The sequence below is a fragment of the Ixodes scapularis genome, unplaced genomic scaffold (genome assembly GCF_016920785.2).
Source record: "Ixodes scapularis isolate PalLabHiFi unplaced genomic scaffold, ASM1692078v2 PGA_scaffold17__5_contigs__length_683569, whole genome shotgun sequence".
Classification (NCBI taxonomy): Eukaryota; Metazoa; Arthropoda; class Arachnida; order Ixodida; family Ixodidae; genus Ixodes; species Ixodes scapularis.
In genome coordinates this window covers 176560-204140 of record NW_024609843.1, presented here as the reverse complement: position 1 = coordinate 204140, position 27581 = coordinate 176560, and the positions used below count along the sequence as shown (strand labels likewise).

At 45.5% G+C, this 27581-nt stretch overlaps 1 pseudogene; it reads right to left on the bottom strand.

Moving 5' to 3' along the window:
- Positions 1–1335: 1335 nt before the first annotated feature.
- On the bottom strand, positions 1336–3010 carry LOC115312049 (annotated as a pseudogene).
- Between the last annotated feature and the right edge of the window lie 24571 nt (positions 3011–27581).

The following is a 27581-nucleotide window of genomic DNA, read 5'->3' as shown; positions in this document are numbered from 1 at the left end:
CGGTGGCGGACACCGTGGTGGCGGCTCGTGTTTCCGGCGTACGACCGATGTAAACAAGGCGGCCGACGTAGCATTTGCTGGTCGAAATTTCAAGAACTGTGAAGCTAGATAGAGTAAAAAGTGTCTGAACGACCGTAAAGGTATGTGGTGTGTCTCCGTCATCTTGAACTTGAACGATCGTTCACGTTGTGTGCCGTCGAACCAAATCATTTCGAGAAAAGAGTCAAAGTACAGGCTAGCTGGTGGAAGTCAACCATTTCGTCGTTTACCCTGAGACTGGGGGGGTTTTTTGAAGAGCTGAAGAAACAGAAAAAACAGACAGGTCTCAAACTCAGCTACACGTTTATTTCAAAAACTTCCTCTTATATAGTTCGTTTTCGTCGTCAACAACCAATCACATACGACTTGTCCTTTGCACCGTGATTTTACAGGTTCCACTATATCACAAAAGAAGCGGACACTCCCAACGTTTCCAAGTGAAAAGGTTCTAGCAGAAGATATGCCTCACAAAGCCCCAAGCAACTCTTTTGTGTCCTCACAAGAAACAGGACAACAGCCAACAACAACATCCCACTCAAAACTGGTCACCTCCAAAATTGCAGAAAACAGACAACACACACCGGTACACACCACAGACAATACACACCAACGAAGCCTTTCAGAATGACTAACTAAAAAAAAAAAAAAAAAAAGAAAGCACTTAAAATTGTAAAAATTGCTTGCAGCGGTTCCCTATTTGCATGGAAGGTTGACTAATGCAATTTCCCAACGATCTAATCCTAATTGTTTCTCTTACCACCCTTTTAACATCGTTCCTTTCCTTAACAACTACATCCGTTCCAGACCAATCCGTTGTGCAGTTTCTACACTCCTCCAGATGCTTAGCCAACTCCGAATTTGCTGCATTATTTTTAACATTCCTTTTGTGTTCTGTTAAACGATCGTTTAAACACCGAGAGGTTTGGCCTACATACTTAAAACCACACGCCAAAGGAACCTCATACACCACGCCTACGCTACACGGCACCGATTTTTCCCTATGCGCCTTCTGACAGCCCCTCTGAGCCGTTTCAAAAGGTGTCAATCTATCTAACCTAAAATCCGTGCTGAATACGACATCCACGCCATATTTTTTTGCACATGCTCTAAGACTGTGGGACACCTCATGAAAATACGGAACCACAGCGTACCTATTCCTGATTTCTTGCGTCTTCCCCTTTTTCTCCCTGCACTGTAGGGCAATCTGCCTTTTGATGTACTCTTCCCCATATCCTGCCATTACCAGTCTTTCCCACTGGTTTTTTAGTGCCTCCGGTCCGAAATGCATGCATGATCTCACCAAAGCATTACTAATCAAAGATCTGACTACCCCGGCTTTTACATTTTTCGAGTGACAGCTATTCTTTGACAGAACCGGTTTTGGGTTTTCCTTCCCATACTCCCAACAAAGACCTCGTTCCAAATGCAAACGCAGGTCGAGAAATTGCAGGACCTCGCCCCTTGGCCTCTCTAACGTGAATCTCAACTCTGGCGCCGCTGACCTTACTACTTGTTCTAAAACTTGGTCCAATCCTTCCTGAACAGAGCAAACTAAGATATCATCCACAAATCTTTTCACAAAACACTTTGGAGACAACTCCTCTACCTTGTCATACACTTGCTGGTCCACCGTGTTTAAGTAAATTTCCGCTAACAAAGGCGCTACAGACGAACCTATACAAACTCCCTCTTTTTGCACAAAATTTCGACCTTCGTATTCCAATACCGTTGACTGTAAATAAAGGTCTAGCACCGAAAGAAAACTATCCACCGCTATTCCTGTTCCTGATTGAAACTTAATAAGGTTCCCTTCCAAGGCGATCCTCACTCTATTCATTAGTCTGCTTTTCTCTAAAGAGTAATATAGGTCCTTGATGTCCATGGAGAATACCGCGCACTTCCTTCCGTGAAACTTTTCCATTACTTCAATCAACTCACTAGAGTTCTTTAAGGCAATTGACTTCTCCAAATTAGCTAACTTCAAACCCCGCTGTAAGAAGCATGAGACCACCTTCTGCCACGTCCCATTCTCGTTAACAACGGTACGAAGGGGCATTTCAATCTTGTGATCCTTCAAAAAGAACTTAAGGGTGAGCGTTGAACGCAACGGTTTCAAAACGCTTTTCGCTACCTCTTCCATGCTTTCCTCCTGAAAAACCTTGCAAATGCTTTTCCTCAGCTTCCCGATATTGCCCTTCCATTCATTAAACAATGATCCCAACGCTTCCTCCGACTTCTTCTGAAAGGCCTGTACAGGCAAAACTGCAAACCTTCCTGTTTTATCTGTCTGCAACAGTTTTAACGAACTCCTTTCTAACTCTTGTTTCACCGCTCTCACATCCTTGAAATTCCTCCTATCGATGGGATACGTGTTTCCCATTAATTTTTCCATGCGCCCTACAGCATCTTCGACAAACGCAAACTTCTCCTCACTATCCACAACCCTGGCGATTGACTGTATGTCAGAAAACACGTCGAGTCTAGACGGCTTAACGTTTACACAGTACTTCGGACCTCTACCCAAGAACTCCTCCAATTTCTTTGACACCACTACATTTTCCGGGTTAATTATACAATGCTGTTGTCTACAATTTCCCGTCCCCTGTACACACTTATTTACCTCTGCCCCGCGAGAGTTCCACAACTTGAAACTGTCCAAAACATGCCTCCTTTTGACATACCACGCACGGTCGAAATGTGTCCTCATGACGGCGCTCCAAAGATGGTAGTCTCCATGCCTCCTGAAGTTCTTTCCGAGAAGAAGATTCCAGAGTCTGTCACAGGCGCTGCGGATGTCTTGAACCCGTTGACCTGTTCCAGACCTGTAGGCTTTGATGACCTTCTTCTTGTCCTTCCACGGTATCCCGGAGGCGGCCAGTTGTTTGAAGAATAGCGGGTCCACAAACTTTTTCCGCAGACACATCCCGAAGAACGCCACGTCGGCTTCCAACTCCGCCATCCGACGTCCCATCTTGTCCAGTGCCACGTACGCTTGGCTGATTAGAAAGGCCGGCGACGACGAAAACGTTGGTTCGAAAGAACCGGTAAAAGAAAATGGTAAAAAGCCTGCTTCAGGTACGATTAACGAGAAAAGAGTCAAAGTACAGGCTAGCTGGTGGAAGTCAACCATTTCGTCGTTTACCCTGAGACTGGGGGGGTTTTTTGAAGAGCAGAAGAAACAGAAAAAACAGACAGGTCTCAAACTCAGCTACACGTTTATTTCAAAAACTTCCTCTTATATAGTTCGTTTTCGTCGTCAACAACCAATCACATACGACTTGTCCTTTGCACCGTGATTTTACAGGTTCCACTATATCACAAAAGAAGCGGACACTCCCAACGTTTCCAAGTGAAAAGGTTCTAGCAGAAGATATGCCTCACAAAGCCCCAAGCAACTCTTTTGTGTCCTCACAAGAAACAGGACAACAGCCAACAACAACATCCCACTCAAAACTGGTCACCTCCAAAATTGCAGAAAACAGACAATACACACCGGTACACACCACAGACAATACACACCAACGAAGCCTTTCAGAATAACTAACTAAAAAAAAAAAAAAAAAAAAAAAAAAAAGAAAGCACTTAAAATTGTAAAAATTGCTTGCAGCGGTTCCCTATTTGCATGGAAGGTTGACTAATGCAATTTCCCAACGATCTAATCCTAATTGTTTCTCTTACCACCCTTTTAACATCGTTCCTTTCCTTAACAACTACATCCGTTCCAGACCAATCCGTTGTGCAGTTTCTACACTCCTCCAGATGCTTAGCCAACTCCGAATTTGCTGCATTATTTTTAACATTCCTTTTGTGTTCTGTTAAACGATCGTTTAAACACCGAGAGGTTTGGCCTACATACTTAAAACCACACGCCAAAGGAACCTCATACACCACGCCTACGCTACACGGCACCGATTTTTCCCTATGCGCCTTCTGACAGCCCCTCTGAGCCGTTTCAAAAGGTGTCAATCTATCTAACCTAAAATCCGTGCTGAATACGACATCCACGCCATATTTTTTTGCACATGCTCTAAGATTGTGGGACACCTCATGATAATACGGAACCACAGCGTACCTATTCCTGATTTCTTGCGTCTTCCCCTTTTTCTCCCTGCACTGTAGGGCAATCTGCCTTTTGATGTACTCTTCCCCATATCCTGCCATTACCAGTCTTTCCCACTGGTTTTTTAGTGCCTCCGGTCCGAAAAGAAAGGAGTTCGTTAAAACTGTTGCAGACAGATAAAACAGGAAGGTTTGCAGTTTTGCCTGTACAGGCCTTTCAGAAGAAGTCGGAGGAAGCGTTGGGATCATTGTTTAATGAATGGAAGGGCAATATCGGGAAGCTGAGGAAAAGCATTTGCAAGGTTTTTCAGGAGGAAAGCATGGAAGAGGTAGCGAAAAGCGTTTTGAAACCGTTGCGTTCAACGCTCACCCTTAAGTTCTTTTTGAAGGATCACAAGATTGAAATGCCCCTTCGTACCGTTGTTAACGAGAATGGCACGTGGCAGAAGGTGGTCTCATGCTTCTTACAGCGGGGTTTGAAGTTAGCTAATTTGGAGAAGTCAATTGCCTTAAAGAACTCTAGTGAGTTGATTGAAGTAATGGAAAAGTTTCACGGAAGGAAGTGCGCGGTATTCTCCATGGACATCAAGGACCTATATTACTCTTTAGAGAAAAGCAGACTAATGAATAGAGTGAGGATCGCCTTGGAAGGGAACCTTATTAAGTTTGAATCAGGAACAGGAATAGCGGTGGATAGTTTTCTTTCGGTGCTAGACCTTTATTTACAGTCAACGGTATTGGAATACGAAGGTCGAAATTTTGTGCAAAAAGAGGGAGTTTGTATAGGTTCGTCTGTGGCGCCTTTGTTAGCGGAAATTTACTTAAACACGGTGGACCAGCAAGTGTATGACAAGGTAGAGGAGTTGTCTCCAAAGTGTTTTGTGAAAAGATTTGTGGATGATATCTTAGTTTGCTCTGTTCAGGAAGGATTGGACCAAGTTTTAGAACAAGTAGTAAGGTCAGCGGCGCCAGAGTTGAGATTCACGTTAGAGAGGCCAAGGGGCGAGGTCCTGCAATTTCTCGACCTGCGTTTGCATTTGGAACGAGGTCTTTGTTGGGAGTATGGGAAGGAAAACCCAAAACCGGTTCTGTCAAAGAATAGCTGTCACTCGAAAAATGTAAAAGCCGGGGTAGTCAGATCTTTGATTAGTAATGCTTTGGTGAGATCATGCATGCATTTCGGACCGGAGGCACTAAAAAACCAGTGGGAAAGACTGGTGATGGCAGGATATGGGGAAGAGTACATCAAAAGGCAGATTGCCCTACAGTGCAGGGAGAAAAAGGGGAAGACGCAAGAAATCAGGAATAGGTACGCTGTGGTTCCGTATTTTCATGAGGTGTCCCACAATCTTAGAGCATGTGCAAAAAAATATGGCGTGGATGTCGTATTCAGCACGGATTTTAGGTTAGATAGATTGACACCTTTTGAAACGGCTCAGAGGGGCTGTCAGAAGGCGCATAGGGAAAAATCGGTGCCGTGTAGCGTAGGCGTGGTGTATGAGGTTCCTTTGGCGTGTGGTTTTAAGTATGTAGGCCAAACCTCTCGGTGTTTAAACGATCGTTTAACAGAACACAAAAGGAATGTTAAAAAGAATGCAGCAAATTCGGAGTTGGCTAAGCATCTGGAGGAGTGTAGAAACTGCACAACGGATTGGTCTGGAACGGATGTAGTTGTTAAGGAAAGGAACGATGTTAAAAGGGTGGTAAGAGAAACAATTAGGATTAGATCGTTGGGAAATTGCATTAGTCAACCTTCCATGCAAATAGGGAACCGCTGCAAGCAATTTTTACAATTTTAAGTGCTTTTTTTTTTTTTTTTTTTTTTTTTTTAGTTAGTCATTCTGAAAGGCTTCGTTGGTGTGTATTGTCTGTGGTGTGTACCGGTGTGTATTGTCTGTTTTCTGCAATTTTGGAGGTGACCAGTTTTGAGTGGGATGTTGTTGTTGGCTGTTGTCCTGTTTCTTGTGAGGACACAAAAGAGTTGCTTGGGGCTTTGTGAGGCATATCTTCTGCTAGAACCTTTTCACTTGGAAACGTTGGGAGTGTCCGCTTCTTTTGTGATATAGTGGAACCTGTAAAATCACGGTGCAAAGGACAAGTCGTATGTGATTGGTTGTTGACGACGAAAACGAACTATATAAGAGGAAGTTTTTGAAATAAACGTGTAGCTGAGTTTGAGACCTGTCTGTTTTTTCTGTTTCTTCTGCTCTTCAAAAAAAACCCCCAGTCTCAGGGTAAACGACGAAATGGTCAAATAATTTCGTCTGCTCGCGGTCGCCACGGCAGGTAGTCTGCCCGCAGATCGCAAAATTTTACTAGCATGCGCAGTTTACAGCATTCACGATCGCTTACCATTGTGAGCAGTCCTCGAAAAGATTTGGTTCAACCTCTCAAATGAAGCAGACTTAAACAGGACGGCGAATCGCCTCCCGGTGTCCTAAGCCTAATGCTCGGCTGGGTCGGCGAAGGCGGTCGCCGAACCGACCGCCATCTTTTTTTTTTACCCGAGTCGTGAACGGTGCTGGCTGCGTTGCGGTGACGACTCCAGCGGCCGGAATGGGAGAAACGAACGAGAAGAGCCTCCCGACTCCGCGAACGACTCGCGCGCGCATGCGCAGTGGCGTCGCCGATGCGTTCGAGGGCGAACCGTTCGTGTGGAAACGACCTGCTAAAACTCCCTAATGTTTGTTTAGATGTCGGTTCCCGTGGTTCCCCTTAGCAAAAAGAGGCCGTACTTCAAACGAAGTTGAAATATATTTAGTACGAATATTCATTTTGTATTTATTCTGTATTATTTTGGCCGCATTCGAAATACGCGCGTAATCTATTCAAAATACATTATAAATATGAATCAAAAAATATTTTAGATATACCAAAAATATTATTCCTTCACACTCAAGATGCCATTTGTGCATTAAAAACCGGTTACACAATTTTTTTTTATTTTTGATTTTGTCAGCAAATGGTGTCCCTGTGGTATTTGAAGGCACTACTAAATACATCTCACAAAGCTACATTAGAAACGAACACAAACACAAACGTCATGACGTACTGAACAGTTCATTCACAGTTTCGTTGACATCTCTAGAGCCTTATATAGCCTACATATTGAAGGTAATCATTTTTTCGGTGACCACCTATGCGCTTATTAAGGTTCCAACTATTCGATCTTCTCCTCGGGAGTCTGTCAAAGGGGAAACAGTGTTTTGAAGTTCGTGGACGATATCTCTTAGTAAAAGGAATTTGTACAACTAATAACAATTCGGCACAGTCCCTAAAACAATATGCACACAAACGTCTCATAAAATACATGTTATTGCTTCTGTGCGTAGCACCACGCAGGACGAAGCGAATCAAGGCAGTTTCTTCACTTTAAATTACTGTAAACGACTTTATTTTCGTGAGGACCTAATTCTCGCAAAGTTCGCGAATCGCCTACAATTCCAAAAAAATAGGTCCCGTGAACAATTCCAGCAAAATGTAAAAACATTAAAATATATATTGCGATCCCAGCGCGTCGCGAAAATTAGAATTTACGAATTATTCCAAAACTCCAACTTTGACCTAAATCGCGAAATATTGAGCCCGCGAAAAATAAATATTTTACAGTAGTTGTTTTGCCTTTCCTTTTTAGTAGTTGACTATTTAATATGGTAGTTAATGTCACTGCATTAAAGTCACTATTCACATCACGTACAATGGTGAGTATACACGTTCAGTGAACTAACATTGTGCTAACAAAACCACGCCAAACGTATCTGTTCACAGCACCTGCTGAAGCTTTCCAGCATCAGCAAATGTTGTGGTTGTAGTTCCCGAACCCCGTTTGTGATTGGTGTGCAAGAAACTGATCAGGTGTGTTCTTGATAGAAAAAAGGAAACAATAACATAAACTGGGCTGATTTATCAGTGCGATGCTGCGCAATTCAATTGACAAACTAATCAAATGTTGTATCTGCTTGAAGTGAACTTCAGAAGGGGAGCTTTTCAATATTTTGGTAGTTTAAGTCAAACTACCAAAGTATTGCAGTCAAAAGGTACTTGGAGTATAACACAACAGTATTTACGATTTTCAGGTATTTTAAGAGTATTCTGCACGTATTTGTGATTGCTCCATTTTTTAGGGTTGGGGTATATTTTGCATGAATTAAATAAATATTTCAAGAAATATATGTGAAAGGTATTTTGTGCCTATTAATTTAGTATTTACATATTTCAAAACGCATGAAGGGAACTTCAAATGTAGTTTAAGTAAAGGTATTTTAAAATGATTTCTAGAAGTATATTTTAGTACTAAGTAAAAAAAAAGAAGTTTATATTTTCGGTATATTTTTCGTCTACTTACAATTATGAACTGTATTTCAAATACACTCAAATTAGAATGTGGTATATTTCAAACGTATTAGTTTTCGCTAAGGGTCCCGTAAAGAGTTTAGTGAGGCACGCGGCACCGCACTCAAAGTTTAATAATAAAAAAAAAATCAGTTACCACTGCGTGTCCTCGCGGCGGCTTGAAGGATCGTGCGGCTCGAACGAACTCGTCCGCGGCGAAGCGGGTGCCTCGCGGCGATCGGAGCGGACGCCTTCCGGCTGGCGAGGCGTGTCCTCGTACGGACGAAGGCCCAGCTGCTGGCAGCGTAGAAGCAACCGACGCTTCAGGTCGGGGTCCACCGCGACGACTATGTACTGTGTGTACGACCACGGTACGTGCACGATACGACGCGGTATGTCGTTCGACCGGCAGACAGCCGGCCAGGGGCTGTGTTCCAAATCTCCAAATGGATCCGAGTTTCTCCGGCGGATCGTATCACGTGACAGCACAGATTGAAAAACGCTGTACGCGGGTAGATTTTAGAACGCCAAGAGTACAAAACCCTCACCCTGGGGTAAGATCAAGTCAATTTTGGAACACGGCCAGGAAGTAGCAATGGCTCTCGTGCGGGGCGCAGCCAAGCCAGGAAAGCAGCCAAGCCGATCCACTACGAAGAGGCGGGGACTACCTCTCCTCCACGCGCCCGAGATGCCGAGAGAGAGAAAAGTGGAAAGGCGGTGACTGCCGACTAAATTGCGTCTGGCGCAGTCAATATTGCTCTAAAAAAATTTTTTTTTTTCGCGTAAAATTTATTTTTTCACACGCGTGTCTCAACCAGACTGTTTTTGAAAAACTTTTTTCTTCTTTTCAGGGGCCCTTTAAGTCATATATGTATTCAATGTGCGCAAGTGCTAACGCCTGATTACTGTTCCTATAAAACCTTTTCACACGTATCCCGCACGCCGACAGTAAAAAATATTCAAAACGTGTTACAAAATCAACTACAGAAGTTCCTCGCATAATGATGTAATGCAATTGCATGGTAAGTGTGAGTATCGGACGACACTTAACGGAGTAAGGCAAGAGACGCGGTGAAACGCGACAAAAAACACGCATTCAACGCATCCGCCAAGGCGCGGACGCGAAAGCGGAGCAACAAGTTGAAGCAACCTAATGGCGGCCGCGTCACGTGATTCCAATATGGCAGCGCCCATGCGGCGGAGGGTGAAAAGGTCTATAGCATTTTATGTCACCGAAGCTATAGGTTGTATTCGTGAAGCGGTGCATGCTGGGACCAGCGCCATCTTGCCGTCCTCGGGAGCAGACAGTCGCACAGTCGCGTACGGACAACCGCATCCTACCTTTTCAAACTTCAGGCGAAGCCGCAGCCGCGCTTTCTGCCTCGGGTATGGTGTCGTGTGTGGTGGTAGGTTGCCACAACAAGACGCAATCGTCAAAGAAGAAGAAAGAGTGCAAGGTCGCAGACGCTCGGTTCTTTAAAATACCGAAGGTACGGACTCGTGAATGCGACACGACTCGAACACTGTCCGCGAGGAGACAGCGAGAATGGTTGAAACGCATCAACAGAAAAGACCTGGACGCTGACCTCGACAAGTACAAGGTGTGCTCACGCCACTTCGTCTCGGGTGAGTGTCGGCATAGTTTGTTTTTCTCTGACATTAACTTCCTGGAGCTTTTCGAATCAGTGGGCTAGGCCTACTTGCAGCGCAAGTTCGATCGAAGTTAGTTGGTTCAGTCATTCTAAAGGATCTTAAAAACACTCGAATGCGAGCTTTCTGTCGCAGGAGCGGGAGAAACAGGATTTAGATAACTATTTTACATTCATGAGCACGATTTTCTGTTTTTATTTTTGCCTTGCAGCAATCTTTAAGGGGTGCCACTGCTCCGGCGGAAAATCGGACAGCTGTTCCGTGTTCTCCCCTTTAGACGTCTTTTGATCGATTCTTTACATTGTGCAGGGGCAGCGGCCGATTTTTTTGACGACTGCAACCCTGACTGGGCACCTAGCCAACATTTGGGTTATGCATCCACGCTGTCCGCGTTCGCTGCTTTCATTGCCGGCTCCTGGACCCATCCGCTCGTAAGGTAATTATGGGCGTCTAATGATTTGTACGCTTTTAGCTGCTTGCGCGTCACGAAACTTGTCTTGAGGATCAGGTAGTTGTGTATGTCGCCCATTTCTACCTGCGGCCATAGGTTGCTGTTCCGGACTAGGTCCATCGGCGGCAGCGCGAACGGATCCGCGCCGCACATTTTAACCTTTTCCTCGTAACGTGTGCGTTCCCGTCCGCTTAAACTTAGGCCGTATAAACCCAGCGGTGGACAACCACTTGAAGAAGACATCTTCACGTTAGCGGGCGAGCAAACACCATAAATACGTCGCACTGCAACGGTGCGTGCGTAACGCGTCCGTCACCTGTCGCTGGGCGCTACGGGAGTGCGCGCGCGGCTGTCTGCTCTCGAGGACGGCAAGATGGCGCTGGTCCCAGCATGCACCGCTTCACGAATACAACCTATAGGCCTCTGACCTTTCAATGTTCTTTAGCCGGCTATAGAGGGGTGTATGTCCCTAAACCTATAGATTCGCGACCATCGAACTTTCTTTAGCCGTCTCTATAGTGTTTTATGTCACCTAAGCTACAGGCCTCCGACCATTCAATGTGCTTTAGCCGACTATAGAGTGGTGTATGTCCCTAAATCTATAGAATCGCGACCATTGAATTTTCTTTAGCCGACTCAATAGTGTTCTGTCACCAAAGCTATAGCCTCCGACCTTACAATGTGCTTCAGCCGGCTATAGAGGGATGTATGTCTCCCGAGCTATAGACTCGCGACCATCCAATTTTTTTAGTCGGCTCAATGGTTTGCTTAGGCTATAAACCCGCGACCCTTTTTTTTTTTTTTTTTTTTTTTTTTTACTGCAGATGTACGAAAGGGGAACAGAGTCATTCATGCGCTCGATCGGGGCGAGAATTTTCTTCAGCCAGGTTAACGGGGCGTACGTCGCCGCGGCTATACGTCCGCGATCACAAAAGCTTCCTTAGGTGCCTGTAGGACTATTGCAGTTTTGTCGGCTGCTTTCCCTGCGCATTGCCTTATTTCGGCGTTGACGTCATCTCAATCTTCCGTTTTTTAGCTCTAATTATCTGTCGTTTCCAGTGTATTTTGTAAGTATATGTATTTCGTAGCGCGCCTTCTACTTTGTCCGTGTCCCTGCCATGTTTTTATTTCTTTCTGCCTGCTGTGTTAAATATATTTAATGTTTTTTGTGTATATTTCGTCGTTCTCGACGCGGCGTCAAGAACGCTGCTTACGCCACTACAGAGGTGAGCTTTACTCTTGTCACGACGGTTTATCGCGCTATAAAGCCGTCTATTGGACTCGTATAAAGTCTCGAGAGGGCGGTTTCGAATGCCGGTGCACATGTCATCGGTGTAGGTAGAGCAACGACGTAGCAATCGCGACGCGAGTGCTGACTGCGCCTCGATCTGGCCGGCCGCGCTCGCTCTGTGGAAATGTAAGCTTGGGACTCTCGAGCCCTGTTAGCTTACTGAAGATGCAAGACACTACTTGGTCGTCGCGAATCCTTTGCCCATCGAATGGCTTCGAAGCCGTTCCAGCGCCCGGCGTATACCCTACGCAGTGTCCTCCAACAACCGTTCGCACAGCATCGGAACCCTCCGTCTGCGAGCCACGGCGGTTCGCCGTCGCGGGGATTATGTTCGCGGAAGTTCATGTTCGCGGTGTTTCATGTTCGCCGCAGGAGTTCATAAAATGCTCCCATTGAAGTCGCGACGATAAATCGTCGGCGCTCGCAGACTGCCAGTAGGCTCCGGGCGGTCGCTGACAGGCGCTGCTGCCTAGGGTACGCCGAGCACTGGAACGTTTTCGCCGGCGTTCGCAGGACAAAGATTCTCAACGACAAAGCAGCGCCCTGCATCATCAGCAAGTTAATGCTGCTCGAGAATCCCACGCTCACAATTTATCAGAGTGAGGTGCAGTCGTCTCTTACTTCGCGATTGCTGCGTCGTTGCTCTGACTAAACAATTGACAGTTCTCACGAGACTTCATGAGCGTTAAATCGACGCGTCTATAGCGTGATAGAGTGTCGTGACAACAAAAAAAGCTTACCCCGGCAGGGGCGTGAGCAGCGGTGCAATGTCCGTCAACGCCCATGTCGAGAACGGCGAAATATACACAAATAACAGCCGAAAAAAATTAATATCATTAGGCACGCGCTACCCTAGGTGTGTCCTATTATCTCTCTGTTCTGCGAATTCAACAAATCAGCAAGCGCTGTGGCTAATTTCTCTTCTTTCTCTTTAAATTATGAGACAGTAAAGTCATTAGAGCTTCTTGGAGCACACATCCCCACCATGTGTCATCATGGTGCTCAGAGATTGTAATTGATGGAAGTGATATAGACTGAACTCACGGATGAAAAGCGTATTACGGCACAAATTTCTTAAACCACGCAATCATAGATGCCACAACGATGCAAAGATTCCCAAAATTTAAGTTTAAAAATGCGAACCTAACAGTGTACACATAACTCAAAAGTGCTTGGTAAAATATATATATATATATATATATATATATATATATATATATATATATATATATATACACATATATATATATATTTATTTATTTATTTGTTTGTTTCTGGACATCCTGCGCAAAGAAAAAGTATTCGCCATTAATTATTCATTTTAAATTATAATGTGGGCTACAAGGCGTAAAATATGATATCTTCAAACCTGCCTCGTTTTGGGTCACTTCTGGGAAGTGCAGCTTTAGAAAAAAGTTCAAAAGCTGGGGGGCCTTCATGGAGCTGTCCTGTTCACTCGGTAGTGACAGCAGAGTAGACGCTATGCGTGTTTGAGGCCAATCATGTCTCCGGTTAGGGTCCCGTGACAACTTTCTCGAAGCTGGTGATAACGCTAAACACGGCACCTGCCTTAAGCCCCAGGCCACACATAGCATCCACTGCACTATCAACCTTGGCTCGAACTGTCAACAGGATATAAGTGACACATTCTCTCGCTGTGTTCATTGTTGGTATGCGCCTGAAGATTAGTCTTTGTGATCGCACCCCCGTTCTGGCCTTGAAGGAGCTCTGCTTTTCAATTTTTTTGTTTTCTTTCTTTCCCTAAGCTAAAAGCATTGTAGAAGGTGCGGACTCGGCGGACCAATCAACTGTAGACTTTTTATCGCTTCACTCCGCTCTCTGTGCGCATGTAACGGAAGGAGCGTGATCACGTGGTTTGACGGATGACGCATTAGCCACTGCCAATCCCGGTATGAGGCGGCTTGCGGACCTAGTTTCGCGTGTCGTGCGGCCCGCGGGGCTGCTGTGGATTTCGCTTCTATGATAAAAGGTATCCCGATCGAAAAGTCCTACCCGTATGTCGGCAACAAGCGATTTCTTCAAAGAAGCCCAAGACATTCTTGTGATGCGTTCAGTGTTCGGTTCGGCAAATGACAGCTTGTGCTACATCGTGGTGAATCTTCACGGATCCCTTCCTTCTCGGTTTTGTGTTTGAGTGGTTGGTCTGCAGTGCCCGTGTCGACGTATATTTCGGATTACATCTTTCAAGTCCGGTATTTTGAACGTAAGTGCGCTGCAACCTACTCGGCGACAATTGACCGTTCTGTAGTGTCTATCTCCTGGCAGTGCCTATCTTCTGACAGCTGGGAGAATAATTTCCCCGTAATTCTAACGCAGTCGCCTGCCATTAGCTCTCTGAAATCATGTGAAAATTGTAGTTAGAATACTGACATTCTTATTCTCCCAGCGTTTTGTGAAAAGACGTTTCATGGACACCTTTACGTGGAAAGACGTTTCATGGACACACGTTTAGTCGGCACTCGTTACGCGAATGCACGCTGCAGGGACATTTAGTCGCGCCTGTATTCCTGAAGCGCGTGCTCACCGACTCAGCCCACCCGTTCACGCCACTTCTTGGCAAATTATTACAAAAAAAAACAACATATTTCGAGTTGTTTATAAACGTCACGTGTTGATGAAACGATCTCGATGAAACGTCTTTTGATAAACTGATTGCAGCGCCAATGAGTGGCGACTGGCATTAAAATTTCGGGGGAAGGGGGGGGGGGGGGGAGAATTCGGCCGGCTGCCGGGGGACTAGACACCACCCAGGAATTGCCTTTGGTTCTTGTTTGCTTTGCAATATTCTCAGTTGTATAACAGCTCAGTAGTACCTCTTGACATAGTAGAGATTGATTAGTGTGTGCTTGTCTACAGAATGGGCTGTGTGTAATAAACTTCTGGGAGATTTGAAAACAATACCTTGTGTCTGTTTACCTGTGCTTTTGCAAACACCTGAGTGAGTGCATTTGTTTTTTGTTGTTGTTTTGTTGAAATGTTAGCTCTTTGTTTTAAATGGGGCTATGAAGTTCGGCACGTCTCACAAGGTTTTTTTTTTTAAAGATGTCCAGTGACAACAAATAATTTGTTTCACATTTCATACGATTGCGGTAAAAAGAAAAACTACAGGCAGCTATGGCACGATGGTAAAGAGACTCATAAGACGAGCTATAGAATGAGCTATAGCGGACCATGCAAAGAGCTATAGGCGGCTAAAGAAACTATAGGAAAAGCCATAAGCAGCTATAGCACAGTGTCTAAAAATATCCATAAAGTAAGCCATAGAGATCTCTATAGCAGACCATACAAGAAGCTATAGGCGGCCGTAGCACGATGGGTAGAAAGAACCATAGGACGAACTATAGAATGAGCTATAGCGAACCATACAAAGAGCAATAGGCGGCTAAAGAACCCACAGGAAAAGCCATAGGCAGCTATAGCACGGTGTCTAAAGCGAACCATAAAGTAAGCCATAGAGATCTCTATAGAAGACCTTACAAGAAGCTATAGACGGCAAAAGGAACCAAAAGAAAAGCCATAGGCAGCTATAGCACGGTGTCTAAAGCGAACCATAAAGTAAGCCATAGAGATCTCTATAGAAGACCTTACAAGAAGCTATAGACGGCCAAAGGAACCAAAAGAAAAGCCATAGGCAGCTATAGCATGGTGTCTAAAGCGAACCATAAATTAAGCCATAGATATCTCTATAGAAGAGCTTACAAGAAGCTATAGACGGCCAAAGGAACCAAAAGAAAAGCCATAGGCGGCTATAGCATCTTTTCTAAAGAGACCCATAGATTAAACCATACAAAATTCGATAGCCAAATTTCTATTGAAAAAGCTATAGACAACCATAGGGTAGACCATAGGAAAAGCTATAGACAGCCATAGAAGCGGCCATAGCTAATTGGGCCAATTTTCTATAGCCGGCCATACAAAGGATTTTCTATAGCCGACCATAGACCATTTTTGTATGGGTTGTGAACTTCAAGAAATGGCTTATTACCACACACACCAAGCTGATGTTTGAAGCCCCCTAACCACAGACCTCAGCCTTTACTGTAAAGCCAACAGACTTAAAGGGGCGATGCACTGATATTTTTATTTTGCGCAAATACCGCTTAGAACGAACCCCTGACGTTAATAGAGAGTTTTAGTAGATCGTTTTGGCTCTCCCGCTACGCTATACGCTAGAGCTACGACGCTACTGCGCATGCGCGCTGCTAGCGGAAACATTGCGGAGCTGCGGAGGCTAGCGGAGGCACGCTAGCGGGCCAAAATAGCGAGGGGCGTAGCGCGGCGCGCTAGCGTGGGTCTCGCGAGAACGAGTCTTGGCGAGATAAGGGAGACCCAGCGAGGGACGCTGTTCAAGATGGCCGTCACGCCGCGTCTACTCGGTCTGTGCGTTCCACGATCGTGGTTCTAAGGGGTGGATTATACCTTGCTGCTGCGAGAAGTACCCGCGACAAAGCCGTTCCCGACTGCAACAGGTAGCGGTTCATGGCGGATATACTAAACGCGGCTACGGAAAGGAGAAAGAAACAAAAAAAAAAGCTTCGCAGTGTTTGGTGCTGTGAGCGAAAGGTGCAGCCCCCTGCTCGGCCGCTTCGTCGAGAAGACAAAACCCCTAAACAAAGACAAAACCCGGCTAAGGAAGCGGAGCGAGCAGGCGGATATGAGGGATTTCTGTGGCGTTTCATTTTCGGTGAACAACGACGCAACAGATGAGCTACATGCTTGTCCTTTATTTTTGAAGATTTTTCTCGGTAGCTTTGGCACTTGAGTCATATCGGATTGGCTTGGACAGCTTGGCCGACAGTTGTATTGAATTACAAACATAATAATCACCTACTTAAAAAAGAATCAATGATTAGCACGTTATTCAATAAAAGAAACAATATTTTGTTAAGATAACGACGTTAATAAAAACAATGGCGAAGGATTGCTTTACAAATCTGTTTTACGCGAGCCTTAGTGTCCGAAAGAGCCACTAGTGGCGTTGCGTTAGCTCTCGTAACGTTGTAATTCGTAGCGGGTTGCGAACGTTCTACTAAAACTTAAAATGGTAGTTCCGCTACGCTACATATAGCGGAGGTCGTAGCGGCTAGCGGATAGCACAGCGGGAGTGAGTGAACGATCTACTAAAACACTCTAATGATCTGTGAAATACCCGTTCGTTTTCACCACACGCAATCGAAGTCGCAGAAAAAAAAAGTGAAAGCTCCTTACAACTCCCTGTAACGCCGAATTAGAGCGCAGCTCTTGAGGAGGAGGAGGGAAGGGCACTGGGGGGGGGGGGGGGTTAAACTAACCAGGGGGGTCACGTGACCCCCAATGCCGATGATGTCATCACTGACGTCACTGATGACGTCATCAGTGACGATGACGATGCGGGTACCGATGACGTCATTAGTGACGTCACTGATGACTTCACCAGTGATGATGACGATGACGATGCGAATGTCGGTGACGTCATCAGTGACGTCGCTGATGACGTCATCAGTAATGATGACGATGACGATGCGGATGTCGGTAACGTCATCAGTGATGATGACGATGACGATGCGGATGCCGGTGACGTCATCAGTGACGATGACGATGCGGATGCCGGTGACGTCATCAGTGACGATGACGATGTGGATGACGGTGACGACATCACTGACGTCACTGATGACGTTATCAGTGATGATGATGATGACGATGCGGATGTCGGTAACGTCATCAGTGATGATGACGATGACGATGCGGATGCCGGTGACGTCATCAGTGATGATGACGATGACGATGTGGATGCCGGTGACGTCATCAGTGATGATGACGATGACGATGTGGATGCCGGTGACGTGATCAGTGATGATGACGTCATCAGTGATGATGACGATGACGATGTGGATGCCGGTGACGTCATTGGGGGTCACGTGACCTCAGGGGAGTCACGTGACTTCGGGGGTCACGTGACCTCGGGGGGGTCACGTGCCCCCACGAGGTCACGTGACCCCGGTGAGGGGCACGCGCGGTGCATTATGGGATATTTCCCATGATGCACCGGGGTCACGTGACCTCGGGGGGGTCACGTGCCCCCCACGAGGTCACGTGACCCCGGTGGGGGGCTCGCGCGGTGCATTATGGGACATTTCCCATGATGCACCGCGCGGTTACGCCGACGCCGACGGCGACGCCAACGGCGACGCCGACGGCGACGCCGCTCAAGCCGGAAACGGGCCCCTAAGAGCTGCGCTCTAAAATAAAGAAAAACGAGCAGAGTTCACCCCTCAACTCGAAGCCATAACAAGCGGCCCCGTGATCTGGAGCCGATTATATGCCGCCAATGTTGATCATAGCCATGCGCTGGGGTTGGCGCGCTGAGTTCAAGACATTGTTATGGTTCGGCTGTTGTCGTCATTGCAGCGATTGGACACAGGACACTACCCGAATGTTTCTCGAGCTATCGATTATCACGAGTCTAAATCGAGTGTCCACGCCATGCTCGGGTCCAATCTATGAGCCGTATTCAAATATCGTCACTGGGCGGTACTGCTACCGCCCAGCTACGTCATCAGGTTTTTCGAAGGAGAGATTGAATGAAAACACTCGGTTTTGTCCTCGAACTTGCAGCGCAACAAAGGAGTTTCTTGGTCAGTGGCGTTGCGTGCGAATATCCTTGAGTCCCACTAGTGCCAGTAAGCTTGTGTAAAGTGAAGACCATTCCCATTGAATATCGTTGCACCGCCCCTTTAAGCTCCTGAATGAGAGAAATGAGGAGACTGCGTTAAACAGAAGACGTTGTTGGAGTGTGCACAACAGTGTATGCAAGGGGCTAAACGCACCTCCTGGAAATTTCAGACAGCATAACAACCAAGGCTCTATCTGCAATGTTAGAGGTTCGTTCAACACCGTCATCTGTAAACGCATGGACAATGTCGTGTGCTGGGTCGTAGGTTAAATTCTTTTTTTAAAACAATCTCATCGGAAATCAACATGCACACAGGTTCAAGTGCAGCCAGACAGCCCGGCAGAAAGAACAGCGCGAGAAGCTCGAACCGATCGGCTGCACGAATTCACGCCGAGCATGCAAGCACGCGGGCGGTCATGCGTCACCTTGATTGATGCAAAGTCGACCGAACATGATGCAGCAGAAAGCACAGCTGGACGGCACGCACGGCACAGACGAACGACGCAGGGACGAGCAAATGCCATGCAGAATGATGCAGAAGCGACGGCGTGCAGGCAGGCAGGCCATGGCAGGCGCCGTTCATCACGTGCTTTTTGTGACGTATTTAATTTAAACTATTTAGCCGTTGTAAGTACTTTAAACAATTTTAAAGCATTGCCAATTAAAAAATAAATACTTTTCACAGAAAGAGTTTTAATTAATTTTAACCAAATTGCAGAAAAGCGTCACGTAGCGGAGGGTATGAAACGCACTATCTGGGCCGCGAATCGGCTCCTGTGTCCTCTCTTTACGTTTACTATATTACTCTATGGCGTAGCTGCCAGAGTAGCGCCACGCTTTTCCCCGTGCCGCCTTTCACCGCGATTATTCACACGCGGTACCATACCAACCAGACGCGCTGGCACCGTGCCTAGCAACCGAGTGACTACTCGTCACGTGACCTCGCAAGAGCCGTGATGTCACCGGTAAGATGGCAGCGCCCAGAGCTGCTGGATTAGTGTTCGGTGTGCGGAGTCGTGATGTGCAGTTGATTGCCGACGATTTCGGACTTCTTCGTGCTCTCTGATGAGGGTATAACGTGAAGATCTGAAAGAATGGGACTTTACACCATTTCTGTGCAAGATCGAATCAGCCGTCTCGCCGTAGTGGTGCTCGGATTCCCGGATGTGTTCGAGGATCGATAAGACTCTTAGCATGCAATTTTCGCATACTCTTGGCTTTGTTCCAACGTTGGAGTGTCCGAGAACCAGTGCGAAATGTATGAGTCACAAGTTAGGCCTTCTCGAAGTTGTTTCAGCCCAGGTAACCGCATAATCACAGAAACGTTTAGCGAGGAAGCTCCTGCTATCTTTACATTTTGTACTTATCAACGATTTTACGATATAGCTTTTAGGATAACATTTTATCATTTTTCTAGCTTCCTTTCAAAGTTTGAATTTCTGAGAATTGAAACGAAAGGTATACCCCGCGTGTAGGGCCTAGGGGAACTTGTTTCATCCCTGGGTCACCGAATAATCACAGCAACTTTTAGCGAGGAAGCGCCTGCGATCTTTAACATTTTGTACTAATCGACGATTTTACGAATTGGCAGTTCTGAGGACTTCGATATAACGTGCTTTCGTTGCAATGAATTGCATTTAATCGCAGTTTATTTTTTTTTTTCCAAGTGACAAGCTGGCGTTTCCTCAAAATATGAAATGATCTCCTATATAACAATGCATCAACACATACTATTAAACTTAGATGCTCAGAGATGTGTTCGTCTCTGTAATTAACAAGTTACAGAGAGAGAGAGAGAGAGAGAGAATAAACTTTATTCCACAAGTTAGACATAATTATTTTTTACGTGCAATATTTTTTTTGTAGCTGGGCCCGTTTTGTGCTCATTAATGTCAGTGTGCTATGATGTTATCATGTCTGTATGGTTCTAAATATCCTACAAAGGCCAAAATGACGTCAGCCGACGCCAGCTCACGCAGTGGACACGAAAACTGCGTCACTAGGACGTATGCGTTCGTCTACAGTCAATTCGTCGACACATATTTGAATTCGCGTTCGTGGTCAATGAATTTACTGACGGAACTTATCATCACTGGCGAATGCCAAATTCTATGGTGTGCTTAAAAAGCACGGTGGAAGCCTGGGGTCATCACACCGGTGCCCTAGCATGACACGACCGCGTGATTTCACAGTTCGCTTTTGAGTTAAGGATTACAGCTAAGAAAGAAGAAGTTAAAAAATCATTTCATGCTCCCTTTAACACGGATATGTGTGTTACACCAGATAAATATATTGACTTATTGCATGCCGGTAAACTTCCGGACGATCACTTGGCCTGTCGGCAAGAACACCTCATATCCGGCGTCCGTCTCTTTTGATGGCGTTAACAATTATTTGGAGGCCACCATGCTGTCCTTCTTGGTTTAACCCCGTCGAGTGTTCATGGCCCAAACGAGGGTGAGATCGTCGTCGACGTCGCTCCTCGCCAGTCGGTAAGATAATCTCATGTTGAATGAATGACGCGGTCTTAAAGACGTACACAATGCTAAGCATACATTCACTTCGAGCAACAGTCATGTCCTGAGGCAATCGTCTTGTCGTGGCTGGCGTAATCCGATTTTCTTTCACAGGAGCGAAGTCCGAAACTACAAGGACAGTACGTACATCCCACGAAGCGGCCGCTATCCCGGCGACGCGGAAAACCACTCGTCTTGTCCGTGCACATACGCCCGACAGTCCCCGGGCTGCAAATCGTCTCACTTCCCAGAAGAAACAGGCACCGTTCCTCCAGAGGCCCGTGCCGTACCGCCATGCCAATCGTCTTTGACCACTTTTCAATGGACAAATGGAGGTATCAACTAGCAAAAAAGTGCCGCCCGGCGTCACTAGCAGCACGGTTACCATGGCAACCACCTAGGCCCAAAATGAAGATTTCTATCGGGGCTTCTGACCTCGTGCGTCTAGATAATTTTGCGTCGTGTCGCTACTCTGGCAGCTACGCTGCCATATTGAGTGGCTCTAGACCAGGCCGTAGTGTCAACACGGGTCAAACATTGGACTCGAGTGCGGCGTCGGTGCTCACCCTGGATTCGTGTTGTCCAAAATGGCTCACGCGCTGGCGTGACCTAAAATATTAGCCACTATAGCTTTCTATTTAGCTGGCATTGGTAGAGACCTGACTTGGAAGTAATTTGTTACAAGTAACGGAATTACTTCTAATCCATTACTTTCTTTTTAATTTAGTAATTAATCCCTTACTTTTTTGAAAATGTATTTTCTAATGCAATTCCGCTACGTTTACAGTAGGGTGATTTCAGATAAGATCGACCAATGGGTGGCTGGTCGACATTTTTAAATCAACTGATGTTTTTATATGACATTGTCTAGTGTCTGGTATAAACGAATCCACACTTAGTTTTGACCAGAAAAAAAAAATTGGAGACAAGAAAAATCGTAAGGCAGGGAGAGGTGGACAGTTGCAATAACGCGCACTGATGGAGGGGGCAAGTTTGAAAGTGAATAATTAAAACAATAAAATTAGGAGAATTTTAAAACTTTTTACAAACAAACTATGGGTACAACTTGCTTGTAATATAAAGTAATAATATTTATTAAAAATTTATTTAGTTTTCTAAAAATTGCCAAACATGCCTGCTCGAACGACAAATTGCAAACTTTGGAAATCTGTATCTCATGAAATAATTTAATCATTATTACATGACTTGCAGACATTATTTTACTAATATATGGCTATTATTGAAAAAAATAAATAAGGTATCTGAGTGACACAATAGTTACAATATATTTAGGCAAACATGGGAAAAAAATCAAACAAAGAAAAATTCCAATGCAAATAAAAAAAAAACACCACCTTTGATATTTTTTTTTAAATTTGGGTACCCTGTTATACTCTATTTCGGCATTCATTTCTATTAAAAACATGTTGCATCACTGCACTGTGAAAGAAGAAACAACTCCCCAAAGTAGGGTCCTTTTTCAAAGCCTACACTTAGCAGTGTCCTATACAAGAAGTGACTCTGAGTTCCAGTTTCATGAAACTTGCACAAATCTTTTATATACATTTATTCAGATGAGGTCATTGATAAAAAGAGTGATCGGTCACACAGTAAAAGGGAGGAGAAACTATATACAGCATTTTACATAAGCGTACAAAGTGGTATCATATTAGAGACTAATGATTTGAGAAAAGATGATGCAGTGTGAAGTACCTTCCGGTATATTTTACATCTAGAGTAAAATAAATAACTTTACTTCCACACACAAAAACAAAGATATAATAGTAAGATATTTAGATTGGCTGCGTATTTACGATTACAAACAATTTCAGGTGACGGATGCCATAGTGACTAACTGGAGCAGCTTCGATGCTCTCGGTGTATGAATGAATCGTGGCAAGCCGATATATTTTATCCTGCTCGAGGATAACATTTTGGGATTTTTTTATAGTGATCAGATAAAAATTATTAGTAACCACCAACAAAAACAGTAGGTTAAATACCCCGTGAAGAAAAATGTGATAAATAAGATGTCCCTGCATTCAAAATGAGCAGTCCTTGGGAAATCGAATTCGGCACTTTACGCTAAGGTTTTCCTCACTGTACCCATTTAATAAAGTTGCTTCCAAGCAGATCCGACTGTCCGTGCTACATATACGTCACAGGTCCCTTCTGTTGATGACTTGCTGAGCCGCCACGCGTGCCAAGACTGAATGCCAGGGAAGGCGCGCGCCGTCAGCCACTCTTCTTTTTTTTGTTCACGATACCGAATAACCTCATTTTCGTCCAGATATACAAGATGCACGCCTTTCAGTTTCTTTGATAGAACGCTCACCATTGTCCTGGCCGTCTGAATTGCGCTTACTGAACGTTCTCTCAGGTTGTTCAGCGTGGCCTGGTGCTTCACAAGTCCGCCAACTCCGTCACATGCATTTTTCCCATGTCCAGATGCAGAAAATAACCACTGGGCTTGTGGGCAATCGTCCTTTGCAAATTGGTGAAGCTGGTAGCGATTCTTGAAATGACTGGCGGCGCCGTCACTTACGTACGTCACGTACGAGTATACCGCAACGTTGTCTTCAACCCACTCCTTCACTTTTTCTAGAGCCAAGCAAGCGTGAGCGGCGTCGTGACACAGGTCCTCACTGATGATGGCAAAGCTGTTTGTAGATTTTCTTGTCGTCACTACACATGTAAACATCGAAACTTGTTTTTTTTTCCAGTGATATGCTTGCACTTCGTCAGGAAGCACGATGGTCCAGTTTTCAGCAAAGTCAAAATGAAAGACAATGCTCCCGCGTTGCATGCACTGTTTTTCATCGTAGATCGCTTTACCTTGCGTTTGCCGGATATGGTTGTGAAGTACCCAACTTCCAACCGTCACTTGGATGACTTTTAGGAAAGTCTCAGGTTCCAAAGTTTTTTTCACAAGGTCGCCGGACTCCCATGTTGCAAGCACAATCTCTTCATCCTCCGGGATATCAAGTTCCTGGAGTGTAAGAAACTGGCCTTTTGGGCAGTGATCACAGTCTCCTTGAAGGCACAGTTCTGTTGCTGGGTCGCACAGAAATGCCGAGTTCATTTTACCAGTGTTGAATGTTGAGCCTGTAACGTTCTCTAGAGCGGCAATACAAAGATAATAATTGGCGCAGCGCACACAAACGCACATTTCCTGGTGTGGAATACATTGGACACATCTAGGGCGCAACGAATAAAATTTCGTTAGCCCAACGCCGGAATCGGGATGCTTGTCTTTGTATATACGGAAGGCCTCTCGTATTGAGCGTGTCATGAAGCGCTTTGGCACGAACGTTTTCTCTCCGTTGAGCATGACAGAGATGACGTCCTTCTGGTTGGGACTTTGGCGCGAACATTGTAACTCGTCTTTCGTGAAGTACTCTAGGGCAGCAGACAGGTTCTCAGGGCTCACCTTGCACCTCGTGTAAGGATCCGGCTCATACCACACGCCATGCTTTTCCTTGAGTTTTCGGGATTTACTGATGAGGTACATTGAGGCCAGTGGAATCATCTTTTGAACCTCATTCTTCATCAGTGTTGACGGCAGGAGTGTAAGCAGTTGACAACGTTCCCGGAGAGAGGTGGCGGTTTCAAAGGCCTGCCGAAAGTTGTCCACCCACTCAGTGCATGTGGAGCATGTTGGTTCGGACGACCCCGATGGTGCGTCCCTGTCGTACGCAATACGTAGCCTTGAGCGTATATTCTTGACAGCAACCTGCTCCAGTTCTGTCTGCTTTCTCTTGACATAGGCAGGCCTGTCCCGACTTCTTACGACGCTTGGTTGTCTCAGCGGCGACACATCTGTAGGTAGTATGCTGCGATTTAGATCTTCAATTGCTTCTTCAGCTGGCACAAATATGTCAGGGCACTGCTCTGAGCTTCGCATCGAGATCTCCTTAGTGATGTGCATGAAGCAATGGTAGCACAGGTAGTCCGTCGCACTCACTTTGGTGGAACAGTCAGGCGGAAGAATTTGCTTCAACGAGTTTAGGTCCAACTCGCCAACACTTCGGAAATTCCGCTGCTTTGGTATAGTCTTTTTGTGTTTGCAAAAGTAATCTGCACAAAACACTCGTTCGGAGCTCCAGGACGTCTTCATAATGTATACATAAATAATGGAAATTAAACCCCAACTGATGGCATATAATTGCCAAGTGAAAGAACTACTGGGTGCACAAGTGACAAGTCCGAGGCTGAGGAGCTCACTCACTGCAAACGTACATTTGAAAAGAGAGGTCACAACTGAGGCTGTCGGCAAAGCTTGATCCACGTCAAAGGAAGAAAGAGGGAAAGTCTCCAGACAAAAAAATTGTGGTCAGCGGCCTTCGAAAAAGACTTTCCGGAATCGCACTGTCGTCCCTCCACGCGCTGATGTGAAAGCACCCGAGCTTCTACCACGTGGTTCATGACACAGCCTGAGCCATGTCGGCGACCGGTTCGCGAGGGGTTGGCGGTGGGGTTACGTTGATGGTCACTCAGATTAGCCCTTGCTGTACTGAGCTACCGCCTGCAGTGCCTTATCGCCGGCTGGTGTCAACAACGAGAACACACACACCCTGTCTACACCAAAACTACAAGCGTTCACCGCACACGCGTCGCCGCCGCTTTTAAGCTTTTGTGAAATTGCTTTCTTTCGCCGCGGAGAACCGCCTTATCTTAACTACGCGCCTGAAATCCTTCCAGGCGGGCGTACACAATATCAAGCGTTTCGAGAAATGCCCGTGAAGTAGAACTATGGGAAAATTCGGAGCCCGCGATGTCGATATCGTCGCCGTTGTGTTAGTACGCCGTCGCGTACTGCAGTCCCCCGTTGGGAGAGGGGGTGGGGGGCGTCTTACTACGATAACATGGCGACAGCATTTACACTCTATGTATTTACGCGAGGCTCGAGTATTTGGGGATAATGCTGCCGGTTGGTGTGCCCCTTTGTGCCTGATCTTATCGCCCGTGACGGCAGCGAGTGAGATGGCGACAGGCATGACTGCTCAGTAAACAGGCGTCGGCGGCCATGTTTTGCTGGTTGAAGCGAACCCCCTTGTCCTTGACAGCGAGCGGGGAAATGTGAAAAAAAGATTGTATCGGCCGTTTTGCCAGAACTAGCGGCGAGTGTCGTCTGCGGTTTCCGGCAACTATTTTGCCATAATCGTGAGCTTAGCGAGGAAATGATTTTTGCTAGCCACAGAACACTACCACGCAGAAAGGGAATGCTTGAACATGTTTTTGTTCTGGATATATATCAGGGATATGTATGAGAGAGAGAGAGAGAGAGAGATGAAGGTAGAGCGGAAGAGGGAATAGCATATAGTGTCGCAGGAGAATAAAGTAAACAAAGTTCCTAGTGGCCGATGGCTGCGTGATCTTTTCTCGGATCACTAGTCCGTAATATGATACCTCTTTGTACACAGTAGTTTCTCCTTAATTTAAGTGTGTGAACGATTTCTTTAGTTATCATTGGCCTCATCTGAATAAAAATATATAAAAGATGTGTGTTGGTTTCATGAAACTGGAACTCAGAGTCAGTTCTTGTATAAAACACTGCTAGGTGAAGGCTTTGAAAAAGGACCCTACTTTGGGGAGTTGTATCTTCTTTCTCAATAAAATGATGCAACATGTTTTTAATGGAAATGAATGCCGAAATAGAGTATAACAGGTTACCTAAATTAAAAAAAAAAAATCGAGGGTGGTGTTTTTTTTTTATTCGCATCGGAATTTTTCTTTGTTTGATTTTTTTTCCATGTTTGACTAAATATATCCTAACTATTCTATCACACAGATACCTTAGTTATTTTTTAAATATTAGCTATATATTAGTAGAATAATATCTACAAATTATATCATAATGATTAAATTATTTCATGAGATACAGACCTCCAAAGTTTGCCATTTGTCGTTCGAGCAGGCAATTTTTAGAAAAATAAATAAATTTTAAATAAATATGATTACTTTATATTACAAGCAAGCTATACCCATAGTTTGCGCCTAAAACGTATTAGAGTTCTCCTAATGTTATCGCTTTAGTTATTCACTCTCAAACGGGCCCCCTCCATCAGTGCGCGTTAATGCAACTGTCCACCACCTCATGCCTTACGATTTTTCCTGTCCCCAACTATTTTTTCTAGTGAAAACTAAGTTTGGATTCGTTCATACCAGACACTAGACAATAACATATAAAAACATCAGTTGATTTGAAAATGTCGACTAGCCATCCTTTGGTCGATCTTATCTGAAATCACCCAGTAACGAATTACGGAAATTATTCGCTATACGCTTCTCCCGTCCTGTAAAAGGGAGAGATAGTCGAAGAAGGGCGATGCGACGGCCTTCGCGCTTTTCGCATGGTGACACAAGACGGGGGACGGCTAGCGAAGAGTGCTGGAGAACGAAAGGAATTCACGGAAAGCGCGGCAGCCCAGCCACAGCCCGTTTTTGCACTCGATCGTACGGTCAGCCGGGCTGCGAAGATCAGACTGTCCATATGGAGGCAGCAGGCCTCGACTTCTTCGAAAACGAACGGACCGCTTCGAGTACTCAATAGCCGAAAACTAATGGCTC